Here is a 13363-nt window from a genome sequence, read left to right on the forward strand (position 1 = left end):
TTAAACATGTTACTAGAAACCCCTCAATGAAGAAATCAAAGATAAAATCAGAAAATACCTTGAGGGAAATAAAAATGGAAACACAACTTTCCAAAACCTATGAAACATAGCAAAAGCAATTCTAAGAGGGAAGTTTACAAGGATAGAGGTCTGCCCCTAAGAAACAAGAAAAATGTCAAACAACCTAACTTACCATCTAAAGGAATTAGAAATAGAAGAACAAATAAAGCACAAAGTAAGCATAAAGAAGGAAATAATAACAATCAGAGAGGAAATAAATTAGAGACTAAAAAAAATAGAAAAAATAAAGCCAGGAGCTGTTTTTTTGAAAAGATAAACAAAATTAATAAACTTTTAGCTAAAGTCATCAAGAAAAGAAGAGAGGACACAGATAAACAAAATGAGAAATGAAAGAGGAGAAATAATAACTGGTATCACAGAGATACAAAAAAAATCATAAATGAATACTACAAACAGTTATATGCCAACGAACTGGTCAACCTAGAAGAAATGGACAAATTTCTAGAAACATACAACCTTCCAAGAATGAATCAGGAAGAAATAGACAACTTGAACAAACCAAAAACTAGCAGTGAAATTGAATTTATAATAATAATAAAAATTCCCAGCAAACAAAAGTCCAGGAGTGGACAGATTCACAGGGGAATTCTAATAAACATGTAGAGAAGGGATAATACCTATCCTTCTCAAAATATTGCAAAAAATTGAAGAAGAGGTAACACTCCCAAATTCATTCTACAAGGCCACCATTAGCATAATACCAAAATCAAACAAAGACACTACACAAAAAGAAAATTACTGGTCAATATCTCTGACAAATGTAGATGCAAAAATCTTCAACAAAACATTAGCAAACCAAATTCAACAATTAAAAAGGATTATGCACCATGATCAAGTGGGATACAAGGGATACATTCTAGGGATACAAGAATGGATCAACAGTCACAAATCAATCAGTGTGATACACCACATTAACAAGAGGAAGGATAAAAATCACATGATCTTCTCAATAGATGCAGAAAAATTCGACATCCATTCATGATAAAAACTCTTATCAAAGTTGATATAGAGGCAACATATATCAAAATAATAAAGGCCATTTATGACAAACGCACAGCTAACATCATACTCAACAATGAAAAGCTGAAAGCTTTTTATCCAAAGTCAAGAACAAACCACACATGCCCACTCTCACCAGTTCTATTTAACATAGTATTGGAAGTCTTAGTCACAGCAATCAGACTAGAAAAAAAGTAAAAGGCATCCAAATTGGAAGGGAAGAAGTAAAACTATCACTATTTACAGATGACATGATACTATATGTAGAAAACCCTAAAATTTATACCAAAGGACTATTAGAGCTAATAAATGAATTCAGTAAAGTTTTAGGATACAAGATTAATACATAGAAAGCTATTGCTTTTCTATACACTAATAATGAACAATCATAAATAGAAAGCAAGAAACAATCCCATTTAAAATCACATCAAAAAGAATAAAATACCTGGGAATAAATGTACCAAGGAAATGGAAGACCTTAACTCTGAAAACTATAAAACATTGATGAAGGAAATTGAAGATGATCCAAAGAAATGGAAAAATAGCCCATGTTCATGGATTGGAAGAACTGATATTGTTAGTGTCCACACTAACCAAAGCAATCTACAAAAATAACAAAACACCTATCAAAATACCCATGACATTTTTCACAGAACTAGGACAAATAATCCTAAAATATATATGGAAACACAAAAGACCCTGAATTGCCAAAGCAATCTTGAGAAAAAAGAACACAACTGGAGGTATCATGATCCCTTACTTCAGGCTATACTACAAAGCCACAGTAATCAAAACAGCATGTTACTGTCACAAAAACAGACACATAGATCAATGGAACAGAATGGAGATCCCAGAAATAAACGTATGCTCTTATCGTCAATTAATCTGCAGCAAAGGAGACAGAACGTAAAATAGAGAAAAGACAGACTCTTCAAGTAATGGTGCTGAGAAAACTAGACAGATACATGTAAAAGAGTGAAATTAGAACATTTCCTCACACCATATACAAAAATGGTTTAAAGACCTAAATATAAGACCTGAAACCATAAAATTCCTAGAAGACAACATAGGCAGAACACTTTTTGACATAAATCATAGCAATATTTTTTTGGATTTCTCTCCTAAGGCAAAGGAAACAAAAGAGAAAATAAATAAATTGGACCTAATTAAACTTAAAAGTTCTTGCACAGAAAGGGAAACCATCAACAAAATGAAAAGACAGCCTACTAAATGGGAGAAAATACTTGCAAATGATATGACTAATAAGAGGTTAATATCCAAAATATATAAAGAGCTCATACAACTCAATATCAAAAAGAACAACCTGATTTAAAAATGGACAGAACCTGGAGGCCACCACCGCCATTGCTGTGCGGTCGAAGCACCAGCCTGCATCATGATCTACTGCCAGCAGGAAGGGAAGGATTGAATCATATTTGTCACCAAAGAAGACTATGAAACTCCAAGCAGATTGGAGCTGGTGGCCAATTGGAGCTGGGGTCTCTTCTCCTCATACAGACCCCAATGATCTGTATGAGGAGAAGAGACTGATCCTGCCAAATGGAGATATCAACTGGAACTGCCCATGCCTTGGGCGGATGGCCAGTGGTCCGTGTGGGAAACTTTTCAAGGTGGCCTTTTCCTGATTCCTCTACAGCATGGAGGATGTCAAGGGGTCAGACTGTGTAGACCAGTTCTGGGCCATGCAGGGGTGCATGCAGAAGTACCCAGACCTCTATTTCCAAAAGGAAGAGGAGAAGCCAGGGGATCGTTTAGAGGAAACAGCTGCCTCTGAGGCCACTGCAACCATAGAAGAGGAGGGATCCAGCTAATGATGGCTCTGGGGTGCTGGGCTCCAGCCTCCTTCAGAGCACTATGAACCTCTCCGAGAAAGTGTCTTTCCTTCTGTTTTGCTGTGCACTGTAATGTACAAAAACTTATTGTGCTGATCGGGGTCTTGGCCCCTTGACATATACACTGAAAAATGGGGTTGTGTGTCTGTGTGTCTCACATGGACATATCAGCAAATGTAGCTGCCACTTTTGAATTCTTTTCTCAGATTGTCCTGAATTTTGCCACTTTGAAATAATATGCTGAATAATCTCAGCAACCAAAAAATCATTATCTGGGAGTGTCTCTTGTGAGTGAGCTGATTTATTTTGATTCATTGTATCCCTTTTAGTAGATTTTACACCCAGTTGGAAAGTGAAACAGAAACAAAACATCTTTCTTTAAAAATGTTGGAGTGGGACTATTTCTTGTAGAAGAGGAGGGATGATCAGACCTTGAGTATCTGAGGAAGCACTATGCTTCATTTCTGATACATTTTGCTCTCCAGTTTTGCATTGAGCTCCAGGTTCTCTAGTTTGGAAAGCAGAGCTTTGGACCCTCTGAGTGACTCCCTTTGTAAGTGAAGAGAAAGGCTAGTTTTTGCTCTTCTTGTTATTCCAAAAGCCCTGGTTGGGGGCCTGTGTTCACACTGGCTCTGTCTCAGCCTGTTCAGATGCAATGTTCTTGAGAGGTGGGGACCTAATCATTACCAAAGTAGCACCGAGAGAGGAAACTGTGTCAATTAAAAGGAAAACATAATTTTTACCTGAAAGAAAAAATGGACAGAACCATAAATAGACATTTTTCCCAGGAAGATATACAAATGGCCAACAAGCACATGAAAAGATGCTCAACATCATTAATCATCAGGGGAAAAAAAATCAAAACCACAATGAGATATCACCTCACACTGTCAGAATGGCTATCATCAAAAAGAACACACACACAAAAAAAAAAGAACACAAAAAACAAATGTTGGCAAGAATGTGGAAAAAGGGAACTCTCATACATTGTTGGTGAGAATGTAAATTGGTGCAGCCACTGTGGAAAACAGTATGGAGGTTTCTCAAAAAACTAAAAATAGAACTACCATATGACCCAGCAATTCCACTCCTGGGTTTATATATCCAAAAAAAAAAAAACCAAAAAAACTGAAAACACTAATTCAAAAAGATACATGCACCCCAATGTTCATAGCAGCATTATTTACAATTGCCAAGATGTGGAAGTAACCTAAGTGTCCATCAACAGAGGAATGGATTAAGAAGATGTGGTACACATAAACAATGGAATACTACTCAGCCGTAAAAAAGAATAAAATTTTGCCACGTGCAATAATATGGATGAGTTGGAGGGTATTATGCTAAATGAAATTAGTCAGATAAAGACAAATACTGTATTATATCACTTATAAGTTGAAACTAAAAAATCAACTAGTGATATAACAAAAAAGAAGCACATTCACAGATATAGAGAACAAACTAGTGGTTACCAGTGAGGAGAAGGAAGGACTATATAAGGGTATGCGATTAAGAGGTACAAACTACTATGTATAAAATAAGCTACAAGGATATATTGTACAATACATGGACTATAGCCAATACTTTATAATAACTATAAATGAAGTATAACCTTTAAAATTGTGAATCATTATATTTTACACCTATAACATATAATATTGCACATCAACTATACTTTAATTAAATAAATAAAAATATATGTGTGTATATATATATATATATATATATATTGCTAGGCTCATTATTCTGAAATTAGATTAAGGTACAGAATCAAGCATTTATCTTGCCTCTCCTTTATAAACTGTTTTTCATATTAACCAGATAAAGAAGTCCAACTAATTCAGAAAGCACGATTGACTTAGAAAAATGTCATTTTGCAACCCCAGTGAAATAATGGATCTATACAATAATCCTCAATGGCTGCTAAGACCATTAGGAAAAGGTTGACACCTAAATCCCACTGATCAATCTTAGCATCACTAAAAGTGGGACAAACAGGTATTACATCCCTCTTGATGTGATACAATAGCAAGTACCCACACTGCCTGTGAAATATTCTTGCCACCCCCAGCATAATTAAGCCTAAATTTCATGTTTTAGACTCAGCTACAAGTTAACAAGAAATATAGGACTGTAGAAACAAGTTAAACAATACCACAGAGATATAACCAAAACAGTCCAGGATGCAGAAAATCAACAGGAAAAATGACTCATTTTTTCAATAAATAAATGTCTTGGTTAAAAAAAAAAAAGGAGAGGAAACTGCTAAATGATAAGAGACATAAGAGATAAATCACCAAATTCTGTAAAGGACCTTGTTTGGGTCCTGATTGAACAAATAGGACAATTAACAAATTTTGAGACAATCGAAGAAATTTGAACACGGATTGGAATAATATTTCAAATAATAATTTTGTTAGGTGTGATAATACTATTGTGGTTATATTGTTCTAAAGCCTTTACCTGTTAGAAATGAGGTATTTATAAGTGAAATTTCTGTGGCCCAGGAGTGCAGACTGGTTAAACACAATTGGCAAAATATTGATAATTATTGGGGCTGGGTGATAGTACCATCACGATATGCTTCCCTCTAATTCTGGATATGTTTGAAATTTTCTGTAATAAGATATTTTAAACAAAGTTGAAATGAAAAAGACTATGTGCCATTAAAATCTGAGTGTTGAGACCTGAGGCTTATAAAGTCCTTTCAGAACCTGAAATCACTTGCAATTTTATACTATGCAAGAATGATCCAAATATCAATGTGTATTGTTATTCTGCTGAACTAACACTTGCCTGTTTGCCGTGTCTTTGTAAGAATTCATAATAACTGGAGCCATCCAGCAATCTGTGAAGAGCTTCTTGTCTTTACCATTTGGGAGGGAATAAACAGATTACTAGACGTGCTAAATCATCCACACACCCCCATCTTTAAGCAGGTGAATGACTATGATGATGGGATTAAGCTTCACAACCAATTACACCATCTGACTCAGATTTCTTGAGACAAAACAGAAGAATAAGGAAACATAAGTAGTGTCTGGGTGCAGTCAAATGTACAAATATTTATCTAGCTACTCCACCACCGCACAGAGTTTTAATATGTAGTCTGAGAGCATAAACTGCAGATACCAATATTGTATGTGTGTCTGAGACGTGACAATTTAGCAGCCCCTCTGGCGCCTAAACCATTTAGGAGTTTCATTCCAATGAAATCCAAATGGGAGAAGCATCCAGAGGTCAGGAATACATCAGGCTTTCTCTTTCTCAATTCCCCTCTCACACCTTTGGGACCTGGGCTCATTCCAGAACACCCCGCAGCTTCCTCACAATGATCTACACCTGCAAGCTTTCCTATGTCCATACTCTGCCCCAGTCAAACCGTACCCCTACTACCACCTCCACCACCACCATTGCCACCACCTCTGACACACACACACACGCACACACACACACACACACACAGCGGAATTCTTACTTCTTGTAATAGCAGTAGGTATCAATGTGTGGTCCTGCGACAGGGAGCAGCTGCATCACGTGGGAACTAGTTAAACATGCAAGTTCTTGGGCCCCATCCCAGACCTATGGAATCAGATGCTCTAGGGTAGCACTCCAAGTTTTAATAAGTCCTCCAGGTGACACCTGTGCACAGGAAAGTTTGTGAAAAGTAGAGGAGTGTCATGCCCACAAACAAAGGGTAAATTTGGGGGAACACTGCAGGTTCTTCTAATTCTTAAAAACCTAGGGCTGAGTGAGTAGGAGACATTCTCATTTTACACAAGAAGGAAAGTGAATAATTAAGAAATCAAAGGACACACAGTCAATGTGAATTCATTACAGAAAACATGGAGGTGGGGTGAAACAGGCCAGATAATACAAAACAAGTGTTAACAAAACAAGTGTTAAATGACTGTTATTGTTTCAGCACATCTTCCAAATTGAGGTTAATTTAACATTGCTTTGCGTTGAGTCAATCTGTCAACAAGTGCTAATTGAACACCTTTGATGTCCTTTTCTTCAAAGCACACCAACCAATGGAGACACCCAGAAAGAGAGTATTTGGGGAATTCTCTGAAGGATTTAGGATTTAAATCATAATACGAGTAATGTGTATGTATCTAAGTGATACTACAGTTAACTTTAAAGGGGTTACTAGAAAGTGAAAAAATTACAAGGGTATTCTCTCCTCTGCCTCTGTCTAGAGTATAGAAGAAAAATCTATATTTTTAAAGGAACAAACATAAGGGAAACAATGTCCAAAGACTGAATTTCTACTCTGCATCTCGGTTTAAATGTGAAATATATTGTTGCTAAACTTGGACTCAAAATCAGGTATGCCTCTTACTGAGCTCTGTTTACTGGGTACTGAAGAGAAGCCAGATCATGGAATCCAGTTCTTTGGAAAATCTCCAGGGAAAGAATTTCTAGAATGAGGATTCTGAAGTACGAATATGTGTGTTATGTTTCTAATTTCCCAGAATACATGTGATTTCTCATAATTAAAATGCCCAGGATTTTTCTTCTACTATGATTTTTATTAGGTTATAAAACTGGTAGGACAATTATTCATGTTAAAAAGAATTATTTTCAGTTTTAAGCTATCACCATATTTCAAACTCTTTTCAATTTCTCTTAATTGTGGTGAGACTGTATTTATAAATGTAGAATAAAGTCCCTCAGATGATAATATTTCAAATACTCCCTGCCTTCTTTTTAATTAATAAACCCAAAAGTCATCTTTTGCAGAAATAACTGCCTTAAGCTTCAAAAAAATTTTCAGCTTAAAAGTAACAAAGTTCAACATTTTATGGTCAGCTGTTTTATTACAAATTTTGGTGGTAGTAGGAAAAATCAGAAAATTGAACCCAAGACATTCAAAAGATGCTAAAGGGAACATTCTCCTCCCTCCACACCGCCCACCTTAAACTTTTACGGAATACAAAAAATTCTTATTTTCCCTCTCTACCGTAACTTACTTAAATTTTATTGAAGGTCTTTATTATTATTATCATATCTAAATAGTTAGAATTGACTTTATTTCTGTGGAAATAAAGACCAACCAAATGAGAAAAATCAAAGGCTATTTTTTCAGAACCCGGATAAGAAGTGAGTCAGCCACTGTCACTTGCATCTTGGCAAAGATGCAAAGGCAGGCAGAGGAGTAGGAAAGCTTGATTGTACAAAAAAGGGAGGCTTCACGTGTACCCTGATTGGAGGCTGTGGGCTTGGGGAAGCTGGAGGCGCGATAACTCATAGCAAGGTATCTTACGTGATTGGTTAGGGGTGTGCATATTTGTTTTTCTCTAGTTGGTCCTAAGTTGGAAGGATTTAATCAAATCCTGCCCATTTGGGGCTGGCTGTTACAGAAGTTACTGTTTAGCTTCTTAGATTGTTATTATAGTAGTCTGAATTCTAACAAGTCTGACTTATGGCAGGCTGGCTTCCTGGACTGTTTATTGTCAATGAAAGGGTTGGTTTCCTTGGCAGGTTGCTGTAGGTTGTGGGTCAGAGTTCTATTTTTATATAGGGTCTGGCCTTTGTCTGTTTCTATGTTTAGTCTCTCATTTCCAAGTTAATTATAATTTAATGAGTAGCTGCAATATTGATGTAGTTCAGATCCAGAATGGGGTGCCCACCTCTGTGGAAATTTAGGCCCAGCAACCAGAGGAGGTATCGTACAGTTCCCACAGGTATGAGGGCCTCTCCAAGCAACGACAATCTGGGATCATTTAAGAGACAAATTGGAGTGAATAGCCCCTGGACAGAGACGGGACCACAAGGAAAGGTTTGAAAAGAGTATGGCACAGGCAGATGCTTTCTAGGAAGCAACAGTAAGATAAATCAACAAAGCCAGCGATCTTACTATATTTTTTTATACTGCACAGTTTTCATTATTTTATTTTTTAAATTACTTTTTATTGGAGTATAGTTGATTTACAATGTTGTGTTAGTTTCTGCTGTACAGCAAAGTGAATCAGTTATACATATACATATACATCTTCCCCTTTTTCCAAAGAGCTGAGGCAGAAGTACAATGTTTGCTTCATGCCCATCCGAAAGGACGAAGTTCAGGTTGTGCGAGGGTGCTACAAAGGGCAGCAAATTGGCAAAGTAGTCCAGGTTTCCAGGAAGAAATCTGTCATCTACACCATACGAGTGCAGCAGGAGAAGGCTGATGGCACAACTGAGCATGCGAGTATTCACCCCAGGAAGGAGGTTATTACTAAACTAAACTGGGCAAAGACCAAAAAAAGATCCTTGAGCGTAAAGTCAAATCTTGCCAAGTAGGAAAGGAAAAGGGCAAATATAAGGAAGAAACAATTGAGAAGATGCAGAAATAATCTTTTACATAACTTTCATTAAAAACTGTTAAAATGAAAAAAAATTTTAATTAAAAATATAGTAAGACATTTTAAAAAACAAAACAAACAAAGCAAACAAACAAAGCCAGCAAAAACTCTAAGACATGACACAGGATAGCAGACTGAAAATGGGAGAGTGCGTGCCTAGATCAGAAACAGTGCCTAGTGCGTGCCTAGGCTCAGAAACAGATTTCAAAACCACTCAGCATACCCAACAAAACTAATCTACCAGCAACATGGCCCAGAGGCCTGCCTGTTTGGGACCCCTGTCTAATCTGATATTCAGCCTGTATGCACTGGTTTGACCATACCAATTGGTCAGTTCCCCATTCCATCATGGTGCCCAAGACAACTGGTCATTAAATATGTATTTTGAATATTACCCCCACTTGAAAGTGCGAGAGTCAGGAGGTACCCCCAACTAGTGGTTACGAAGAATAAATGATTTCAGATGTAGTTTTGCAGGTATGCTGTTTCCTTTCAGTTTAGGTGCTGGGTAACTTGTCTCAAGCTTGATCTGAGCTGGGAAGGCATGAAAACCTGAAAGAAGAAATCAAAGAAAAGTACCCCTGGTGAGAAGAGGGTACTCTTCATGAGTGAGGGCCATGAGGAAGCTATGAAATCACACATCTATGTCAATTGCACAGGTTGGAGGGCAAATCACTGGGGTCTGTGGCCATGGAAGGGAATATGTCAACACTGCAATTGAAGCCACTGCAGAAGCTTCAGAAATGGGAGCCCAGGACAGAGCAGAGAATAAAGAGGATAAAGAAGGGCAATTAATTTTTTTTAACATCTTTATTGGAGTATAATTGCTTTACAATGGTGTGTTAGTTTCTGCTGTACAAAAAAGTGAATCAGCTATGTGTATACATATATCCCCAAATCCCCTCTCTCTTAAGCGTCACTCCCACCCTCCCTATCCCACCCCCTCTAGGTGGTCACAAAGCACCGAGCTGATCTCCCTGTGCTATGCAACAGCTTCCCACTAGCCATCCATTTTACATTTGGTAGTGTATATATGTCAATGCCACTCTCTCCCTTCGTCCCAACTTACCCTGCCTCCCTCCTCGTGTCCTCAAGTCCATTCTCTACATCTGCATCTGTAAGGAAGGGCATTGATTCTGATAGCTTCAGCAAGAGAACTGCCACCCCCACTGATAATGTGAGTTACCCCCTTGACTCGGCCAAGAGGTCATGGTGATGGACATTCCAGGGGTACTTCTGGGTGTGTGGTCAGAGCAGAGACACTGTCCTTACCGCTTCATATGTTAATTTGCCCCTGCCCCCTTCCAGGGTAACATCTGCTTTAGGTTAAAAAGAGAGGGGTGGACATTTAATGTACCTTTTTTATCATTTGAATTTTTCACAATAGTTAAGCCTATTTCTATGGTGGTAAATTAACAGATGCTATTTGGGGAAAAAATATCTAAAATTCACATACGACATACCACAAGTATGGTAAATTGTTTACTAAAATGGCTAAATAATATAAAGGCAGTTTTTTTTTTTAATACAGCAGGTTCTTATTAGTTATCTATTTTATACATATTAGTGTATGTATGTCAATCCCAATCTCCCAATTCATCCCAAGTGTCCCCCTTCCCCCCTTTGGTAACCATAAGTTTGTGCTCTACATCTGTGACTCTATTTCTGCTTTGCCAGTAAGGTCATCTGTACCATTTTTCTAGATTCCATATATAAGCAATATTATACAATATTTGTTTTTCTATTTCTGACTTACTTCACTCTGTATGACAGACTCTAGGTCCATCCACGCCTCTACAAATGGTACAATTTTGTTCCTTTTTATGGCTGAGTAATATTCCATTGTAAAAATGTGGAACGCTTCACGAATTTGTGGTTCATCCTTGCGCAGGGGCCACGCTAATCTTCTCTGCATCGTTCCAATTTTAGTATATGTGCTGCCGAAGCAAGCACCCAACTTAACTCTTTAAAGTATAGATAGGGTAGATGATGTGGATCTCTCGTCCCACGTGCACTGGGGTGTCGATGATACTAATTCTGTTGTCTCAAAATTGGCGACCAAGACCTGGAGCAGAAAGCGAAGACACATCAAGCACCTCCCATTCTAAGAAGAGCTGCCAACAGCTGGAGGCACGAACCCCTCCAGGACGTTTTAATAGACCAGACTTAACCAACTGTACTGCTTTCAACCATTCCCCCCACCCCAAACAAGCAGAAAACCAGGAAGAGGAGAAGGAGGAGAGATTCCTTATTGTGAGTCATCAGTAGAGAGTTGAGAGCCTCGGTGTTTTCCATGGAGGAAGAAAAAATGGGGAGCTCTCATAGACAGTAGGGGTGTCAGAAACAAGAGGAGACAGGCATCTTGAACCACAGGGAGACATCAGCTCATGGAGCAGACATGCTGATCTGCCCACTCTCTGAACATCTCTGAGCAGGGGAGAGGAGAGCCAACAGGGTAGAGAGAGAGACCAGCAGTGGGGAAACCAGCCCTCCTACCACTTGGTATTTGAAGGAAACCTGAGTCTTCAGTGACTCAGGTGGACACTGCAGAAGGTAGCTGGGCTTAAGCTGTCTTACTGTACCCCAAACAAGAGGGCCACGTACAGGGTGGATGTCCCAAGCAATGGGAAACAGCAGGGTGTACTGCTGGTGGTGAAAGCTGCGGTGGGATTCAAAGAGGTTGAGCTAGAGTTAATCTCCCTTGTTAAGGCATTGGATGGAAACAAGATGTGGAGCCCTGTCCCGATCCTGAAGGGTCCGTGAAGAACTCACACATGTACCCCAAGAAGGAAGCAGCCTGGGATGCCTGCCCTCAGTGGGCATCTCTACTTGGTCCATTTCAGCCTAAGAAGCAATAGCCAAGAGATGGCCAATGCACACCAGGAATGACAGATTCATCCCTTTCCATCTCCCCTCTGCAATCAAGGAGAAAGGTGCCCCCAAGAAATTGGGAATAAGGAGTGAAAAAGCAGACCAAGCTTTCTCCCTCCTCTAAGTCTCCTTGGGAAAGCATGGCCAGTGCTGGGAGGAGGGGAGGGGATAGATGGATCTGAAATGGATATTTTAAACTTGACCTGCTTTTTTAAAATATTCAGAAGTAAATAGAAAATGTATGGAACTCTGTGAGTACAAGGCAGCATTTTCCTCCCAAAATGAATAAATATTTGCAGGTTTTAAATTGCAAGAAGAGCCCTCCTGCAGTGAGGGATGTGGCCCTGAGGTCAGGGAATCACAGTGATAAACCAGGAGCATCTAGGAAGTGAGCCCCGCACAGGATTTCAATTCCAGGACACTCCTTCCTTGGACTTCAGGAAAAGTAAAGTTAAGCAGCAAAGTTTAAATAATTTCTCTCATAGTTTCTCCAACACTTGAATAAAAAGTTTGAAATAAGTAAGGGACTGAGTCATAAAAATAAAAACAGAGGGGAACAGATCCCCATCATGCTCACCCATCATCTCTGGGATTTTGCAGAAGTGGGAAGATTGCATTAGAAGGTGTCCTGAGCCTCCAGCCCCACTAGGAAGGCAACAAGTAGGTATCTGCTTTGGCTCAGAAAAGTCTGGGGAGAAAAAAGCAGCCTGGAGAATAGGTAAGGAGGACCCTGCAAGAGCAGAGAAAACTCCCCACCCCAATGAATACACTAGAGCAGTGACTTTCAAACTCCTTGTACCAAAAGCCACAGTAAAAAATACATTGTACATCATGACCCTATACACATGTATATGCATAACTGAGCAAAGTTTTATAAAACAATATTACTCACCATGTGCAATGAATGGACACAGGTTGTTTATATTCTGTTCTGTTTTGTTTTTTTTAATGCTGGTCACAGATCATATAAATTGATTTCTGTGGTTCTGAAGAACCTAGTGACAGGAATAAAGACGCAGGCGTAGAGAATGGACTTGAGGACAAGGGGAGGGGGAAGGGTAAGCTGGGACGAAGTGAGAGAGTGGCATGGGCTATATACACTACCAAGTGTAAAATAGATAGCTAGTGGGAAGCAGCCGAATAGCACAGGGAGATCAGCTCCATGCTTTGTGACCACCTAGAGGGGTGGGATAGGGAGGGTGGGAGGGAGGG

At 38.9% G+C, this 13363-nt stretch overlaps 1 non-coding gene and 1 pseudogene across 1 annotated transcript; one reads left to right on the plus strand and one right to left on the minus strand.

Moving 5' to 3' along the window:
• The first annotated feature begins 2476 nt into the window (after positions 1-2476).
• On the plus strand, positions 2477-2912 carry LOC114890175 (annotated as a pseudogene).
• An 8214-nt stretch (positions 2913-11126) lies between these two features.
• On the minus strand, positions 11127-11233 carry LOC114891388. The gene has a single exon (XR_003792496.1). It is a non-coding gene; the product is annotated as a U6 spliceosomal RNA (small nuclear RNA).
• Positions 11234-13363: the final 2130 nt, after the last annotated feature.

Source organism: Monodon monoceros, unplaced genomic scaffold (genome assembly GCF_005190385.1).
Source record: "Monodon monoceros isolate NGI ecotype Baffin Bay Population unplaced genomic scaffold, NGI_Narwhal_1 Super_Scaffold_11, whole genome shotgun sequence".
NCBI lineage: Eukaryota > Metazoa > Chordata > Mammalia > Artiodactyla > Monodontidae > Monodon > Monodon monoceros.